The sequence below is a fragment of the Micromesistius poutassou genome (assembly GCF_964030765.1).
Source record: "Micromesistius poutassou genome assembly, chromosome: 14".
Classification (NCBI taxonomy): domain Eukaryota; kingdom Metazoa; phylum Chordata; class Actinopteri; order Gadiformes; family Gadidae; genus Micromesistius; species Micromesistius poutassou.
The window spans coordinates 759,926-778,000 of NC_140284.1; the positions used below are offsets into that span (position 1 = coordinate 759,926).

An 18,075-nucleotide genomic window follows, 5' to 3' on the forward strand; every position below is an offset into this window, starting at 1 on the left:
AGAAATGGCTTCTATGTCCCAAAAGTCCATACGGCCTCTGCTTAATGTACAGCTCTTCAAAATGCATTACCATAGTAACGCACGCCAGCAGTGCTGCAACACCCCATGTGGGGTTGGTAATGCTAACCTTCTTCTGCTAGGTGCCTGTGCCTGGTGGATGGAGAAAAAGAGAAGTGTGTGTGTGCGTGCGTGTGTGTGTGTGTGTGTGTGTGTGCGTGCGTGTGTGCGTGCGTGCGTGTGTGCGTGTGCGTGTGTGTGTGTGTGCGTGCGTGTCGTGTGCATGTGGTGTGCGTGCGTGTGTGTGAAAGTAGGTCAGAGGGAACAAGGGGGTCGCTAGTCCCTGCCCGAATTGAAAGGGTCGCAAGCAGCAGAGTTGGAGCCCCAGGGAGCATCATGTCAGCGAGGAGAAGCCCCTCTGCGGAACAGATGTTGGGCAGAACCCGTCTCTGAAGCTCATCTGCGGTGTCCACATCAATAGTCAAACGCAAGGTTTTGAAATAATAATAATGTTGACATTCCTGGCTTCACTCTCACTACCGAACTATCTCCCTAGCAACGCAACATTAAGGGAAGCTTACTAATGATGTGCTGAATACACCACAGCACAGCTGGTTGTTGAGGAGCTCAGGGCTCTGAGCTTGCACTGGATGTAGCTTTTTTTTATGTATGTTTCTATGTTTCAGTGGCAATGAGTGTGTGTGTGTGTGTGTGTGTGTGTGTGTGTGTGTGTGTGTGTGTGTGTGTGTGTGTGTGTGTGTGTGTGTGTGTGTGGGGGGGGGGCGATGGGGGAGATTTTTGTTTTGCTAAAAGTACTTGGAGAGAATGCGCATACATGTCCTTCAGGAGCAGGGAGAGGTAAGGACATCTTGCTCAAGGATGATTGTAGCTGGGAGTGGAACACCACCTATTATACCCCGGCTGCACTGCAGATGTGCACCTTGTTTCAGAAGGCGTTTCTCAACGCTGGGAGACGGATAGGAGCAGCTGAAGAGTGCAGCATGGTGAACCCCCTACCTGGACGGATTTTAATGATCACCGGTCCAATCATAAAGTGCCACGATGCGTCAGTGTCAGCTCGCAGGGAGGGGCGTGGAGAAATGAGACGCGGTTAAGGTATTAACCGTACTGCAGAGCAGGGGGAAGGTTGTGCTCGTGTGTGTGTTGGCGGGGGATGGAGGGGTGGGCGATGGGGGCTGGGTGCTTGGAGAAGGTGTAATGAGCAGATCAAATTGATTAGCATCCATCGGGGGCCTCTGGGATATATAAGGGAGATATATATATATATAAATAAAAGGAGGAGAAAGAAAGAAAGAGAGGGCAAAAGAGCAAAATAAAGAGAGACAACAAGATAAACGGGGAAGGACAGAGAGGGCCTACAAGGCAAATGAGAGTCCAGAGGGTTCCATCCTGGGTGAAACTAATGGCACTAGTGTCAGGAACCCAGTTAGCAGAGATGGAGGTGGTAGAGATCCAGGGAGGCATTACAGATCTCGGGCTCATTGACACTGACTCTCATTCACCCCCTCCAACACACTTAAGTCCCTACAACTGCACTAATTTTTGTCTGATATTATACTTCATCATACTACCTCATTCTGTTATTACCTCATTCTGTCTTCTCTTTTTGCACATGTTTGTTTGTTGTTTGTTTTTGCACCACCACACCAAAAAGAATTCCTTGCATGTGTAAACATACTTAGCAAGAAATAAGATTCTGATTCTGATTCTGATTCTGATTCTGGTGCATGCAGCTGTTGCTACATGGTGTTCCAGCAGACACATCAAATAGCATAATGTCCAATATAGCACAGCGCTGTTCAAGAACTTTCTTTTGAGGACCAGATTATTTAAATTGAAAATTATGTTTGTTTTTGGTGAGTGTAATTGTCAGATACAAAAACGTCATGAGACCATAAAAAACCGTTCATACTGTGAATAAAGAGGTTTAATCATAGACCTTTGTTATTCTTCCTGTATCATTTTCTTCAACAAATCACATCACCTCAACAATTCACCCCACTTTAATTCAAAAGTAATTATTATAAATAGCTCAAAACGAAAGACATTAAACATTTAAAATTGAACAAATACAAATACTCAATAAACAATCAAAAGAAGTGTCCACAGACATCAATCGAGCAACAAGTGATCATGTTATCAACATTCAACAGAAATGGCCTGATAGATGAAAACATCAAGCAACAAGTGATCATATTATTTACATTCAACCAAAGTCCTTCTCAGATTGGGTTAATGTGGTAGCCGACTAGTTGCAGATCATAAACATGGGCTTTGGTCCCTTGATTGTCAGTGTCTACCTTTTGCCTTTTCAATGTGCAAAACTATATTTTAGATCTCAAAGCCACAGCAGAGAAAGAGGTTGGCACTCACACACAAAGCCTGCAGAGTAATGGGCAGGTTAACAGTGCAGGTCAAATAAGTTCAGTTTCCTATTGAGTTAATTAAACTGCCTCTCATTCTTACACAGAAACCGCTTTTTTTTTCTGTGAAAATTGCTTTGGATTGTTCACTTTGTAATATATAACCTGGGGCCCGGATCAAAATGATCCACACGCCACCTGTTGAATAGGCCTGGTTTATGGGCACCTGAAACGTCATTCTGGCTTTAAGAGCACACACCGTTATCCAAAGTGACTTAGTGAATTCAGATACAGGTCATTAAGGTGCAGGTAAGGGTTAGCGTATCAAGCACTAGGATGCCTACAGGTACATTTGGAATACTACACCATCCTGCCCAAACTTCCCTTTTTTCCCCTTTGAGATCAATATTCCACCTGTGTATAACCTTCTTGTTTCTGTGTATCTGTATGCGTTATGGACAGGCCCTGTTATTAATGGCAATCTCTGCAACACTCCGGTGGTTTCAAAATACACACCTATGGTCCAGTGCACATGTGAATTTGTGCAGGTAAACGTTCAAAAATAGCCATACGGTCATTTAATAGTGTCCTCAACAAGGACATGTCACAGCAAGGATATTCACTCCATCTCCTCGTGGTTGAGCTTGGGTGAATAAGGAAGGTACTAAATTTAAATAATGATTTTATTCCCCCTCTTTTCCTACTTTCTGTTTATGGCATTGACAGACCAAATGTGTTGAATTATGTTATATCATAAAAGCGGGAGGCAGAGATAATAGAAATGTGCGAGAGAGGTAGAGAGAGAGAGAGAGAGTGGGGCAGAGAGAGAGCGAGAGACAAATGGAGACAGAAGAAAGCAACCGAACTGAAGCGTAGACCTACTTAATCTGTGGAAAGCTGGGGTTGAGTGGGATATAATTCAGTAGCTATTTTCTTCTATAATTCCTCCCTGGGGGATAGGTATCCTGGCAGGCATGGCATTGTGCCACGGAGAGGGTGTCAGGGCCAGGCATCATCCACACACCGTGGAGCAGGAGAACTCCTCTGTGACTCAGGCTGAATACCTCGCCACCAGCAGAGACATAATCCATGGCTCTGGCTTTACCTCAGAGCTAGAGACATGCTCCATGGCTGTACCTCAGAGCTAGAGACATGCTCCATGGCCGTACCTCAGAGCTAGAGACATGCTCCATGGCCGTACCTCAGAGCTAGAGACATGCTCCATGGCCGTACCTCAGAGCTAGAGACATGCTCCATGGCCGTACCTCACTCCTAGCACAGAGACGGCTCAGACTTTTCTCTTAGCCGGACCGAACCATATAATATGCACACAGTGACACATGTCAGCTTTCTAGAAGAATGTGGCATGAATAAGTGAAACATTATGGAAACCAATTTTATTAATATAGACTTCTGCTAATTCCAATAGCAACAACTGTTTTCTTTACTAGACTTGACATCAATCACTGCAATATTTTTTTCGCGATTGGTAAACCACCATCGCATAATAGCTAGGCTGTACAAAACAATGTCATTCAATTATTAAATGGAGCCGCATCCTCTAGCGGTGTTTGCAAAACGCTTCAGGGTTAGAAACCTAATGTCAGCAGTCTCCCTGTACACATAATTGTGCAAGATGCCTCAATTCCAACCTGCTCATTAATGTCAAATGGTGTTAATGGTAATGAAAGTGGTAAACATTCAGTACATAAAATAGCGCTCTAAAATAGGCCGGTTTCTAGACAACATCACAGCAGATAGGCACGCACAACCAAGTGGCAGAAAGCATCAGCAACAGATAGACAACCGTCAAATAATCAACAATTTGTTTTGCCATTAACTATGCTTATCACAAAAGCCAGGGTTAGAAACATTTTACATATCAAGGGGTTCACTACCTTTGATCAAAACAAGACGGTTATGGATCTCTTTAAGATGAAGCAGGGGGCAGAATGGAGTCGTTATATGATGTTTTGTATGCACAATGCACATTTTATTTAGTAGATACAGGCCACCATCAGATACGTGTTGGCTATAATATCCTGCATTGGAACATACAATAGTTGGCCATTTGGACAAAGGCTATCCAATATAAATTCTTTATTAAGAATAACATAAGGATCTGGGAATGTCCCCGGACCCTTGTAGCTTGTAGCTTGTAGCTCTACAAGCTAGCTTGTAGCTTGTAGCTCTAATTAGTTTGAGTTACTGTCATCAGTGGAGAAGGCTTCAGATGTAAGTGACGTCATCTGCCAAATCTTGCCACATGTCCATCCCCTCCCATAAGGATTATTATAGTGTATTGATACATTTTATAATCAAAATAACATAGGAGGATTGATGCCCATATCTTTCATAAATGCACAACAAGTCTATTATGAAGGGGTTGGGCTTTGACCGAAATAGGGGGGAATGCATTCAAAAGTTTAATGTTGAATGCTCAACATTAACTGTGACATTGTTCTGTGTTCCAAACATGTAATCTAGAAGAGGTTTTATGCAAATATTTATTTGTTTAAAAGTTAAAGGACTATAGAATTACTTTTTGAATGTCTCACAAATTTCAGACGTCAAATGTAGCCTACTTATCGAGTTAGTAGGCTACAGGCTGTGTCTATCGATAGACAAAATCAAACTTCTAAAAAATAGAAATATGAAGCATTGGAGTCCTGAATCTAATACCTAGGCCTACCAAAGTGAACGAATATTTGAAGATTCTCTCCAGTCGTAAAACACAGCATTATTATTTAACGGTTTAAGTGTGTCGACATAATGAGAGTTATATAATACACTATTTAGCTATATAAGTGTTTTTATGATCGTGGCTTAAAAGCCTAAACAAAACTGCACAACAGTTGCATTGTTACTTTAGTACAGGCTCGGTTTGCAAATCATAACCAATTTAGTTGCATCGGAACAACACATTAATGTTGTCCATGGTAACTACACCGCTGGGCGCATCAACGCCTCTTAATTAAACACTGCTTGTTCTGTGCAGAGCCCCCCTGCTGTGTTAGTAACTGAACAGACCGTACAGAGCGACCCATTAACAGAGGCAAAATAGGGAGACGGTTGGGACTTAAGTGTTGAAAACAAACAATGCTCCTATCGTATGGATGCAAATAACTGACGTAAGGTATTGAAAAGATGGAAACACCATTGAATTAATAACATTGAAACATTTGAATGTATCTGTTTTGAATAGGCCTACACCTCTAAAATGAATAGATGGCATTTCAAGTTGTTGAAATCAAACAAAAAATTCATAACCCTTTTTCAAAAAAGCGATTTAAAATAAAAAAAATTCAGTATTCAATAATTCAGATACAAAAATTAAAGTTCCAGATATTGGCAATACAATATTCATTACCTCATATGGTCGAAAAAGTGGTTGCAAAACAGTCCAGAATATTCAAGCCATAAAAATTCTAACTGAAGTAGCGGGGCATACCAAGGACAGGCCAAAGCAATTGAGACTGAATCGAAAGGTGAACCAGAAAGTCGACAACATGCCTGCCTGCTAGATTTTAAATGTAATTAGTCACAGCTCAGAATTGGGTTCCTGAGAAGAACTAAAGCTAGGGAAAAATTGAAGATAGGTGGTTGGCTTTTATGTAGGCTATTCGAAGATTAAACCAAAAGAAATTGCCTGTTTCCAGGCAATTTATATTCTCTTTAGATATGCTTTTAGTGTATACACACTTCATACTTACAGTTGTTCTGCTCCTTTATGAAAACATGTTGGGGTTTGTTCAGGCAGAATGTGATCATGCAAAATGATGTGGATGATGATGATGATAATGATCATCATGATATCAACACCCAATTAAAATATGTATTTTTTTGTTTTTGTGTTAATGAAGCAGTTTGCTGTTGATCATTATACAGGGTATTTTGCAGAGATGGCATTAGATGGAGTAGCTCCAGTCAAGGTCAGATGTGTGCTGGAACGAAGCCCGCGGGAGGGCAGTGACTCACTGGAGCTCAGAGCTCATCAGCACATGACAAATCCTTGCTCTGGGAGGATGATGTTGTCATGCCAATTTAGAACCGTTCAAAACTTCACATACTTACAGGTCAAAACTTTGAATTGCTCAGAAAAATAACAATTTGAAAGATTGTTTTTGTTATTTATCTGACGCCATTATCCAAAGCAAACATATATATATATATATATATATATATATATTATTTTGATACATGTCATTAAGAAGCAGATAGGGGTTAGGGCTTTTTGCTGAAGGATGCTTAGGGGTACACGAAACCTTCTGCTAGTGAGGCAAACACCATTACCACTAGCCTTGACTTTCCTGTCCCTGGTAGACATAAAACATAAGAGTAAATGATTGTTGATTTATTCTATTTCGAACATTAACAACACCAAATGGAACCATCAACACCACTGGTTCCAAAATAATTACATTTCATACCCATAAAGCTCTACGCAAATAATTCTAATTCATCTAAAATGGTAATTAACTTCTCAGAGAACACAACCTCCAGGTGGATGGGCCAAAGAAAAACACAAAAGAACAACTAATGAATAATGTACTCCAGAGAGCATGCATTTCAGAATGCAGTGTTGGCCAAAAAATAGCAACAACACATAAAGGTTGGAGGCCTGCTACACAGAGATATGCCGTCACACCGGCCATTAAGGAAGTGTGTGTGTTGGGGGGGAACGAATCCAGCCTTTTCCCTGAAGCGCCTATGAAAACCACAAAGCAGATAACTCACACCACTTCATTACCACAAGACGGACAATGACGTCAAAGTTGTCAGGAGAGGTTGATAAATTATAATGTTTAATGGGACTTCCCATTAAAGTCAATTTTACTGATCTATAAACTAAGGAACCATTATAGCTGCCAGTTTTCACTGGCTAGCTTTCTTCTAACATGCGTGTGCAAGTTGCGATTTCCATTTAGCCATGCTTCATAACGTTTCCTCATGAAGGGAATGGGGGCAAAGGGGGATGGATCAGTCAAGCAGAGCTCAAAGAAGTAGTGCAGGATGCTTTGAGAAGGCTCCTATGGACCCAAGGCAGACTCCGTCACAGTTTGACAGATGTGCACCCTTCCACCCTGTGGTTGGTGGAGATGATTAATCCATTGCTGTGTCAGTAAATCAGGAGACATACAGACGAAAAGAAGGCAAGACATGAAAGGGCAGAAAACAACAAAGTTTTACGTTTTCAGATGTACAGAGGGTTGGCTGAGAAGAATTGACAGCAACAATTTGCTCGGTTCGCTCAGCGAATGTTCTCAGAGTTAGTGTTGCAGAGCAGCCGGTTATTCTGTCAAGTTGTGACACAATTGCTCATTCCCTTTGCTCTGAGTGACAAGGGTTTTTTTCCTTGGTTTTGTCTTGGGAGGGGACAGTCATTTGAATCTTTCATGACATGCTGGATCACTTGTTCTGTTGGATCCTGGCAGAGCAAGCTCTTGATGGGGCAACAGACCGCCTTCGGGCATCCATGCAAACTGTTGGCGGAATTCCGAGATTGTGAAAAATCGAATTATATAAAAGATGAATCTAAAAATAATCGATGGATTAATCAAACTGATTAATCTGATTAATTGAACTGAATGATCAAACTCAGTTATAACCAAACGATATGCAAAACAGAAGCCCATGGAAGACTTGTCTTGTCTTGTCTCCAATGGTTTTCCCAAAGCAGAGGAAATGCAAAAATATTTCCTCTCACAAACAAAGTGTCTCAGTAGAGAATGTGAGCCAGGGGAGATTATGGATTTGTTGGAATCCGGACCTTCTAGATCAGGTCAAGTCTCTGCACTGCACTAAATATAGAAACCATTACTCTCAAGTTCTCTACAGCGAAGACAAGTTAACTGTGAAAGTCCACGTTTCTTGTCCTGTTATCTCTCGTCTTGTACACCAGGTGAGGTACAATTTATCTAGGAATTACACTGTGCAGACACAATCTCATTAATCAATGTGAATATGCTCCATGCATGCCGGTAGGGTGAGGAGGATAATGCTATTAATATTGGACCAGGTTCTGCACATCCATGACACTACTAAGAACCCAGAGGTCAAAGGTTGATTACCAGTTGAGACAATAGAGAATGACTGCCACGTATACCTACAGCAGTGTCAACCTCGGTCTGACCGAAAGGCACTTCATCCAGAAAATAGACAGAGAGGATATGGTATACAAAACGGCAGGCAACATGCCAAATATGTTGCCCTAATAATCAGTAAGTCCAGAACAGTGGGTTAACATAAGGTCTTATTTTCTTGCCTATTTGAGGGCCTTTTCTTGAGACTGCATTGGTGATAATAGTGCCCTTAACCAATCAGGGTAATTGTTTTACCATTTCACACTGGAGCGACACTAAAAATAGATATAATTTAAAAGGCAAAAGGCAAAAAGAAAATGAACATTATGCCTGCTGATCTTTTGACCACCCTAAATGTTGAATGAATCATGAATAACTGCACTCTAAGATTTACTTACATTTAAACCTATTACAGAGACTTTTTGATTGATTGATTGAAAACTTTATTGAACAACAATCAACAAGAAGTGTTCAAAAGGATAAAAACACAATAAAGCCCAAAGGCTTGTTTCCATTGTGGTCCTTAGAAGACATGCGGTGGTTGCTACAGTGGTAGATGCACTATTACTATAATTTACTTAAGTTTAGAGGTACATTTATAGCTGCTGTCCTCAAAACATATTCCAAGAGCATTTCACTCACAAATGGATGACAGATTGCTATAATTTCTAACAAATTACACAAAAATAATAGCTCTTAAAAGGTTACCTAGAGCACCTTTTCGTATTCCAGAGATAGTGATTATGTAGGAGATTCATGAGCCAAAGGCAAGTGTGTGTGTATGTATGTATGTATGTATGTATGTATGTATGTATGTATGTATGTATGTATGTATGTATGTATGTATAGTTATGTCACAAACACATAGAAGGCTACATACGGCTCTACTAATTGAATTGTGACCACTAGAGGGCAGACAATTTGTCAGACTAATAATTATGTTGAGGTCCATGATCCAATATTGCTAAATGGAAGGAACCCATGGGACGATTTTGTCATTTCATTTAAAAAGTTGTTTCTGACCTTGAGTCTTAGCATTTTATAGCCGTTTGATGAATTCTCCAAATAGCTGAAAGCATCTTCAGAAAACCATTGGACCTGTTTTAGCGTCTGCAATCAAAATCCTGATTATTTTGTTTCCCCTCGGGTATAGAACAAATATATTGTTACTGAATAATTCAATCATAGTTCACTGTGCTGAGAGCATTTCAAATTGAAAGGAAGTTTAGCATCTATTGAACAAAAGAACAGGGAAAATCATCAAAACAGAGACAAAGCCACATTTAAAAGTGGAATAACAAATCAAAGTTGGAAATTGTTGCATAGCGTAAGTAACCACAAAACTTGGATTCAATTTGTGTGTTTTCCCGGGGGAGGTGGGGTAAAGATGTTCATTTTAAAGAGACATTGTGTTGACAGTCTCATGCCTGAACAGTCCAGCACTAACAGGACAGGGGAGGGTCAGGTTTGGATTTTGGAAGGTTTGGAAGTCCTGCCAAAATCTGGTCAATCTTTCTTTAACATCTTAGAATTCTCTTCTCTCTAATAATCGTAATAAAGCATTGCCATTGGTTGGAGAAAATGGCGCAAACAATGCCTGTTTGTAATGAATGGAAACAAATATTGGTTCCACAGAGTGCCAGGTCCAGCGTGGCTGGGAGTCCTCGGTGTCCTTGTTCTGGGAGAAGGTTCCCACGCTGGTCTGGGCCCTGCCATCCAGAGAACCGGGCCAAGATGGACTATTTGTCATGATGGGAGTTCTCATTAAAAAGATCTGTTGGCCTCTTTCTCGTCCCTTTGGCAGATTTATTAACTTGTTCCCATTTGGTTTTTGGGGCTGATGCAACCAAGAACCACCACAAAAAAGGTCTTGGGAGATTTAAGTTTTTCTTGTAAAACGTTCTCCTTCTTGTTTGGACAGCAAAAGAGTTTTGAGTCCAAGCACTCGGTGAAATGGTGTGGGGGGCAAGTATACTTTGTCTGCTTGTTTTTGGTTAGTGCTAAAGTTCCTCCTGGAATCTAGGCCAATTTACAATGCTAGCCTAATCAACCAATCATAATCCAATCCTTATTATTATCACTAATCTACAGTTAATGTGAGGTCACACGCACTCGACGGCATTAACATTTTATTTCCAATCATTTAAATTGACTTGGGACAGACAGTGAACCATTGTTTTTATACTGTGTTTTTTTTCTCCTTGTATTATGCAAGCCATTTGGCAAGCCTGGCGGCTCTATAGAAGTGATTTATGCACAAAAGGGCGCCATTTTCAATTGTAACTTCAAAGCCCTGAATTCAAAGGCTACATCTTAAAAGGGGACCGGTGCATTATACATCGTTTATTTATTGGACTATTACTAGCTTTTAGTCTGTCCCTCAATACTTGCGAGAGAGACTCATATCATATGAACAACCAAAAGAGTTCACATCAAAGCTAGTTGAAGGAACATAAAACATAATGAAATATATTGTGCAATGCCTCAACAGGAACAGGAAACAGATTGAGGAGCACACAGTACCGCAGACTTGAGACGCCTTTAGCTGTTGCTTGTTAAAGCTCAGTGATAAATTGAAATCTGTAATGATTAAGTACACAGAGGATCAATTCAATCAGAGATGAACCCCCCTCCACAAAGTTTTGACATTTGTTTGAGTGAGTCAACATCCCAGCCCCGAAAGCCAAAGAAAAAGAAGGAAAAATCTAACTTGACCATTAACTTGACCAACTGCTGAGTTTCCTGTGTGATTACCATATACTTCATTTATAGGAATAAGATAGCATTTATTTATTCTCCCCACCATATCTATCTCCGTTCTAACGCCTTCAAATATAAAATGACAGCTGATTAAACATGGTTAATTGATGGATTTAAGAATAAGGTCAAAGTGGCATCAGCGTTTGCGACCGCCTGACGACGCATTGCTGCAGGGCAAATGATGAACTTGTTGGCGAGAGTTGTGGCTGACAGTGAGGAATATGCGTATGGTACTAGAGTAATGATGTTATCAGTCACGCTGGGATCTGGCGGCGACAGATGAAGTGCGTGTGCAGGGAGCAGTGAGTCGCTGGTGGATTCTGTGGAAGGTGCGGCGAGCACAGAATGCATGCGTTCACCACAGAGGGAATGAATGCATGAATTCAGAGAGCAAACGCGTTGATCAGAGTGTAAATGCATTGATTCATCAGCAGAGTGAATGCACAAAACAATCAAATAGTGAATGCATGAATTCAGAGATTGAATGCATTAATCAGAGAGTGAATGAATGTGTGGATTCATCAGCAGAGGGGGATGCATGGATTCATCGAAAGAGTGAATGCTAGAATGAATCAGATAGTGAGTGCATGAATTCAACATAGAGTGAATGCATGAAGGCAGTTTGAGAGTTTGAGAGTGGAATACAATAAAGTGCAAGGATTTGTCATATAGTGAATGCATGATTTTAACAGATAGCGGATGCCTAAATTCATCAGTTGGTCAAATAATTCAGAGTTGATGCTTTATCAGTTACAATGCATGACAAATGGATGCATTCATTTCAGCAGAGTGCATACAGTCATTATCTAAAGCATGAATGCATGAATTGATAAGACAGTCAGTACGTTTACATGCACAGCTTAATCCGATTAAAGCCATAGTTCGACTATGCTTTTTAAATAAATCGCCGACCCGAAGTGAGTTGGCAGCTGTCTGCTGAAAACATCTTTCTCCCGCCGTTTCTCGTTTTTCCAACGGCAACAACAACACGACTATCGTCTCCTTCTACTTTCGGCTCACGGCCCCGGGAAAAGATCTCGAGCATGCGCAGAACGCAATTCAACGCATAATCCAATCCCATTCCGTACATGCACGCTTAACTCGACTATGAATCGAATTATCTAGGGGTCTTAATTAGACTATGAGAAACCCAATTTGATCAATTTTAGCTCGACTAAGGTGTATACATGCATTTTAGTAATCCAATCATAGTTGGACTAACCCAATAATTCGACTTTATTGAGTGTCATGTAAACGCACTGACTAAATACTTAATCTGATGCTGATACTTTCAATATAGTGTTGTTAAGATGATAATCAAAGTGTGATTTGGAAAATAATGAAGACCAAGGTCCATATGGTTCTTGTTTTTTCAAATGCAGCGTTAACTTTGCAGTGCATTTATGCATCTTGGTGATTATTCCATTTCAATGTGATAATCTGGTTACGTGATTCAAAACATATTCAAAAAAGGGGATCAGATTCCCCGGCTGCATTCAGAGAGGAAGGCTACAAAACCGACGAAAGGTTAAGCGTCAGATCCCAAAACACAGTTGTTTTTTTAGCGGTATAAATCCATCAACATTTACCATTAGCAGTAAAGGTCATGACAAGCACCAACTTATCTCATTCAAATGACATAACTTTGTTTTTCTTTAGCTTGTGGCTCGCTGGTATGGAGTGTTTCCACCAGTCATGTGATTGCAGAAGCAGCACACTGCATTGGGCTGTAAGTGGGTATCGCTGAACGATAAACCTCCAGAATCTTGGGGCGACGGGTGGAGTTCTGCTGAACTGATTCACATAACACATGGGACCGTTTCAACCAGCAATCTCAGGAAATGAACGGAAAATTCTACGCAATTAATATGCTGATGAAGGCTCAAGGCAAACTCCTGTTTTTGCTGATCCTCAAGAAGAAAAAGGCTTGTGTAGTGTATACAGAGAATACAGAAGTACTATGGTCAGGTGACACGTTTTCTTTTTTCTATTTTCTATGGAAACTCGTGACATGTTTCCATAGAAAATGATGCAGGCCCTCCATGAAGCAAAGTATCAGAAAATATATCATGTCACTTTAGTAATGTGGGGAACCGTGAAATCTGTCCAATAATTTCAAACAATGCTGGATATCCGTATCATCACAATGTCAGGAAATGCTCAAAAGTCCCGCTTCCTCGTCCAATAATAGACGCGAACATGGAAAAAAAAAAAAAACAGGAAATCTTGACTTGCATCTTGACAATGCATTTTGACAATCACAGAACTCCACAAGACCTCCACACGTCACTGCTTGTTTGTATAGCCTCTCATCATGTCAAGCTCACACTGCACAGGACATCTGACCCGTTTGGACGGGCTACTTCCATCCAGACGAATGTGTAGTGGCGTGAGGGAACCTCGCTGTACAAGATTAAAAAATAAAAAAAACGGATCTAGGTAGAGAGTCTATAATCTGCGCCGTTATGAGGAGCGACAACTTCTGCACAGTTCTCCACACGACCTCACGTGGTCAGGGTGTCGTGTCTGCGACAGCTTCCTCTTCTTTCTCACAATTCGTTTTTCTTTTTCTTTTATAGATTTTTTTATTCAAGTGCTAGCAGAATTTCAGAAATCGGTATAATTTCAAGTTCCAGTTAGTTATGAGGCATTCTGCGCTGTGTTTGCGCAGAGGTTGCGGTTGCAATAATCGGATTCTGTGGAAATAACTAATGTTTCTATATCTGGCATGTTAGCGATACAGTAGAATACGGTTACGACAGCAGCGTGTTGTGCAAATCAAGTCATCAATCGGTCAAATAGAGCATTTACGGTCTAGAATGTGCAGATTTCCCCCTCTTATAATGTAAAGTAACAGAACAGGCAAAGTGAAGGGGACAGCATAGGCGAATATCTTCCACATCCACCTTGCACTATCGACGAACTCTTAAAAACTTAGAATTGCATAACAAAGTTTCTCCTTAGATTAATGACCACTATGCTGCAAAAGTGCACTTTCACCATTGGAAAGGGAAAGCACCTTTCAGTGGAATCACACTCCGCACCTCGGTGGAGACGGAGAGAAAACGTCGCCCGTGGTGGGACCAGAGTGTGCGAAGCGACCACAACTAGACGCTCTCGAACAAAGGTCTCCTGAGAGTGGACATCCAATTCACAAACGTAAAAGCAAAAAAAAAAAAAAGTGAATGTTTGCGCTTACCTTAGAGCAAGATGAAGCCCAAACTGTCCCGCTGGAGAAAAAAAATCGGTCCAGTCCAGTAAGCTCCACCACCACCACCACCACGAAGGAGAAGAAACCACACACTCCTCTCCTCGGGCGCGCAACACACACACACACACACACACACACACACACACACACACACACACACACACACACACGCTCCTCCTCACATCTCGCCGCGGCCGCTGCTATAAGTTTGGTGACGTCAGCGGGCGGAATGCACCCGTCCTCCATATTGTAAATACTGTTTACAGTGTGTCTTTAATTGATGTCTATAAGAGATACTGGTATTGTTATAGTATCCCACATTTTACTACGTTACGCTACGTTATATATAGACCTATTTAATATTAATAGTGATATATATATTTAATATTGAACGTTTTATATTTTGACTTCTTTATTGTTCACTTGCTTTGGCGATGTACATTAACTAACTACTAACTTTTCTGAATTGAATTCAATTGAATTCAAGCAATTCAATTTAATTTAAGCCGCGAAAGAAGAAGGGAAAGAAAGTGATCGAAAAGGGGGTCGGCCTACATAGATTGAACACGTGCACTAGTATCGACGTCCTTCAATGGAGAAAAAAAAAAGGAGAACACAGAAGTGTTTTGAAATCCATCGAACGGGTATAGTTTAACCCACCCTATTTGGAAGACTAACATTTGAAGGATCAAATAGGATTTGTCCACTTGCCCCTGTGGGGCCTAACTGGCCCCTGTTTTAACACAAGCTGGTCCTAGACACGCAATAGGCATCACTGCGTTCATGTTCAATGTACACGGTTCCATTCCTCCTATAGTATGGATGGGCCAGGACTCAGGAGCAGCTATGCCCAACGTAGCAGTGGGTAGCTTGGCTACATAAAAATCCAGGTTTAGTTTATTTGTTTCCTCAAAGCTAAAGTGTCAAAATATGCAAATTATGCTCTAGTTTCAGTCGCCAACATTGTGTTTCGGATTTTTCTACCACTGTGTGTGTGTGTGTGTGTGTGTGTGTGTGTGTGTGTGTGTGTGTGTGTGTGTGTGTGTGTGTGTGTGTGAGACACAGTTTTTGAGTTTGGTTTGGTTTTGAGTTTGGTTGTGTGTGTGTGTGTGTGTGTGTGTGTGTGTGTGTGTGTGTTTCTGGATATGATGTAGGAAGGAAGGCCTATCCCCATCTATCAAAAATTGGATTTAAAAGTTGGCAAAGATGTATTTTACACCAATAACAAGAAAAACAAAAAATGTGTTATTTGGCCGCAACTTAATTGCATCCAGACCACCATGATTATTTTTCTAGAATGACTCGATGTTCCCGTATTTCTCCACAGCTGATCCAGTTGGCTGTCCCTATGTTCCATGTTGTTATCAGATCCTGTTCTGCTGTCAGACGTCTGTCACAGAGGAGACCCAACGTCCATTTGTTCTCATCTGGTGAAAATGAGGCCCGCACATCAGAACTCAGGTACCCCGAAGATCTACATAACCTAGCCATCATCATCATCATCACCATCTTCATCATCATCATCTTCTTCACTATCATCATCATCATCATCACCATCATCATCATCTTCATCATCATCATCATCTTCTTCGCTATCATCATCATCATCATCACCATCTTCATCATCATCATCATCATCATCATCTTCTTCACTATCATCATCATCATCATCATCTTCATCATCATCATCACCATCTTCATCATCATCATCTTCTTCACTATCATCATCATCCTCATGGAGACCAGCAGGGCTATGGTGAAATGAAAAGCACAACACAGCACAAGCACACATATAGTAACAGGTGTGTTGCCAGATTATTGCCTTCCATGCTTTTTGATGTCGCATTTCTCCCCCAACCCAAAACAGTTCCGACGGAACAGATGAGGAGGAAAAGGAGCCGTTTCTGGAACCTAATGTCTGCCTACGCTTTGGTTACTCACTGTACTCCTTCGTCAACAGTTTTCTTTCAATTTAAGAATACACCAATCATTTTTAGCTCTGTCTGTCTACTACAGACAGACACATGCTCTGTCTAAACTAATATTGTTCATTTGATCAAAAGCGACATACAGTGATTTAATTATTTCCAAGTTGGGGCGAGGCTTCTAATATAAATGTTCCTCATTTCTATAGCGCTTTTATCCAAAGCGCTTTACAGTGTTGACTGACATTCACCCATTCATGCACACATTCACACACCGACGGCGGAGTCGACCACGCAGGGCGACAGCCAGCGGGTCAGGAGCAGTCAGGGTGAGGGCGTCTCGTTCAGGGACACCGCCACACTCCGCTAGGAGGAGCCGGGGATCGAACCACCAACCTTGCAGCTAATATAACTGGTACTGCAGACAATGGGGTTCAAACAGAGAGTCTGTCTTTTTGTCCAACCAAATCAAATAGTTCTATATCTCATCTATCTGTCTTTCTTACAAATGCCTGTGTATGTTTGGTTATATCCTGAGTCTGTGCGTTGGCTCCCTGTTGTCCATGAGGTGTGATATATCCCAGGTATATCCCACAGCTTACTAGCCCTGTGCAGATGCTATTTCTCACAGCTTCAAAAGCATTCCGTCTTTTGTTTGTCAACTTGAAACAGCTACGCACACGTTATGATTGAGATGTGTACAGACAAGAATATCGAAATTGGGTCTACCTTGACCCCGAAAGGACTGGTACCAAAACCACATTCTAGAAGAGGTGAGAGTTGTTTGTTGCTTGGGAGGGAAGATATTGAAAAACAAAGAGTATTGTGATTGCTTTGTGGTGCTCTATGCACACGCCAAGCATCCAGTTTCCTCCGCTCGTAGGTCTGTTAGTCTGAACTGCACGGCTCACTAGCCTTGGAAGAACATCCCATCCTCGCGCGTTCACATTCTGTTTCAATCTGCACATCAGTCTGGCCTTGATCCCGTCCAAAGCCTCTTCCAGAAATGAAAAGATGCTGTGGCCCATCATAAAAAACAATGCCGGCGCCCATGGAAAGTTTGGCCATCAAAAGAGTTATTTTATCCAAATAGACTGAATGACGATGTTAAAGATGAACAACAAGGTGCATGGAAGACAGTTTTAAAACAAGTTTAAGTTTAAAACACACAAAATCTGCTGTTTTTTGGAGTGTACCGCAAAGCTATTGATTGGTGCGAGACCACATGCTGAGTGGCGGGTCGGAGTTGAAACGTTGATCTGACACGGGATCTGAAGCGGTGATCACCGGTCTGAGTCCCTCCAGGGGGGTGTACCTGCTGAGGGTGTGTACCTGCTGAGGGAGCCGTCGTTTGATCAATATTCCTACTGATCGGCCGATTACTAAGTATGAATGCTTTTGCTCCGACCGGTGTCTCAATAGAGCAGAGAGAGCCGTCTCTCTAACCTCAGGTCTTGGTCATCGGGAAATCAATTTCTGCCCACCCAAGTCCTGAAGAGCAGATTATATTAATGACCAGGACTTGGCAGATATAAATTAAATAAGTAAGGTAGGGTAAAAGTAATGATTTGAATAAGCCCCCCTAAAAACACTATTAATTGTCCTACCTATGTTATGTTTTTAAATCCCACTTTAATTGGACTTATATGTATGCTAATTCAACAGATCTGCTCATTTGCTTTATGTAGGTCTCATGAGACACATGGCCCTGTGGC

At 41.3% G+C, this 18,075-nt stretch overlaps 1 protein-coding gene across 2 annotated transcripts in view; it reads right to left on the minus strand.

The window, feature by feature from the left end:
* Window positions 1–14,535, minus strand: part of LOC311358327 (PTB domain-containing engulfment adapter protein 1) — a 63,042-nt gene extending 48,507 nt beyond the window's left edge. For both annotated transcript variants that reach the window (XM_084478322.1, XM_084478325.1), the window contains exon 1: window positions 14,424–14,535. The gene's annotated coding sequence lies outside the window, so the exon portion shown is untranslated. The remainder of the gene's footprint in view (window positions 1–14,423) is intronic.
* Between the last annotated feature and the right edge of the window lie 3,540 nt (window positions 14,536–18,075).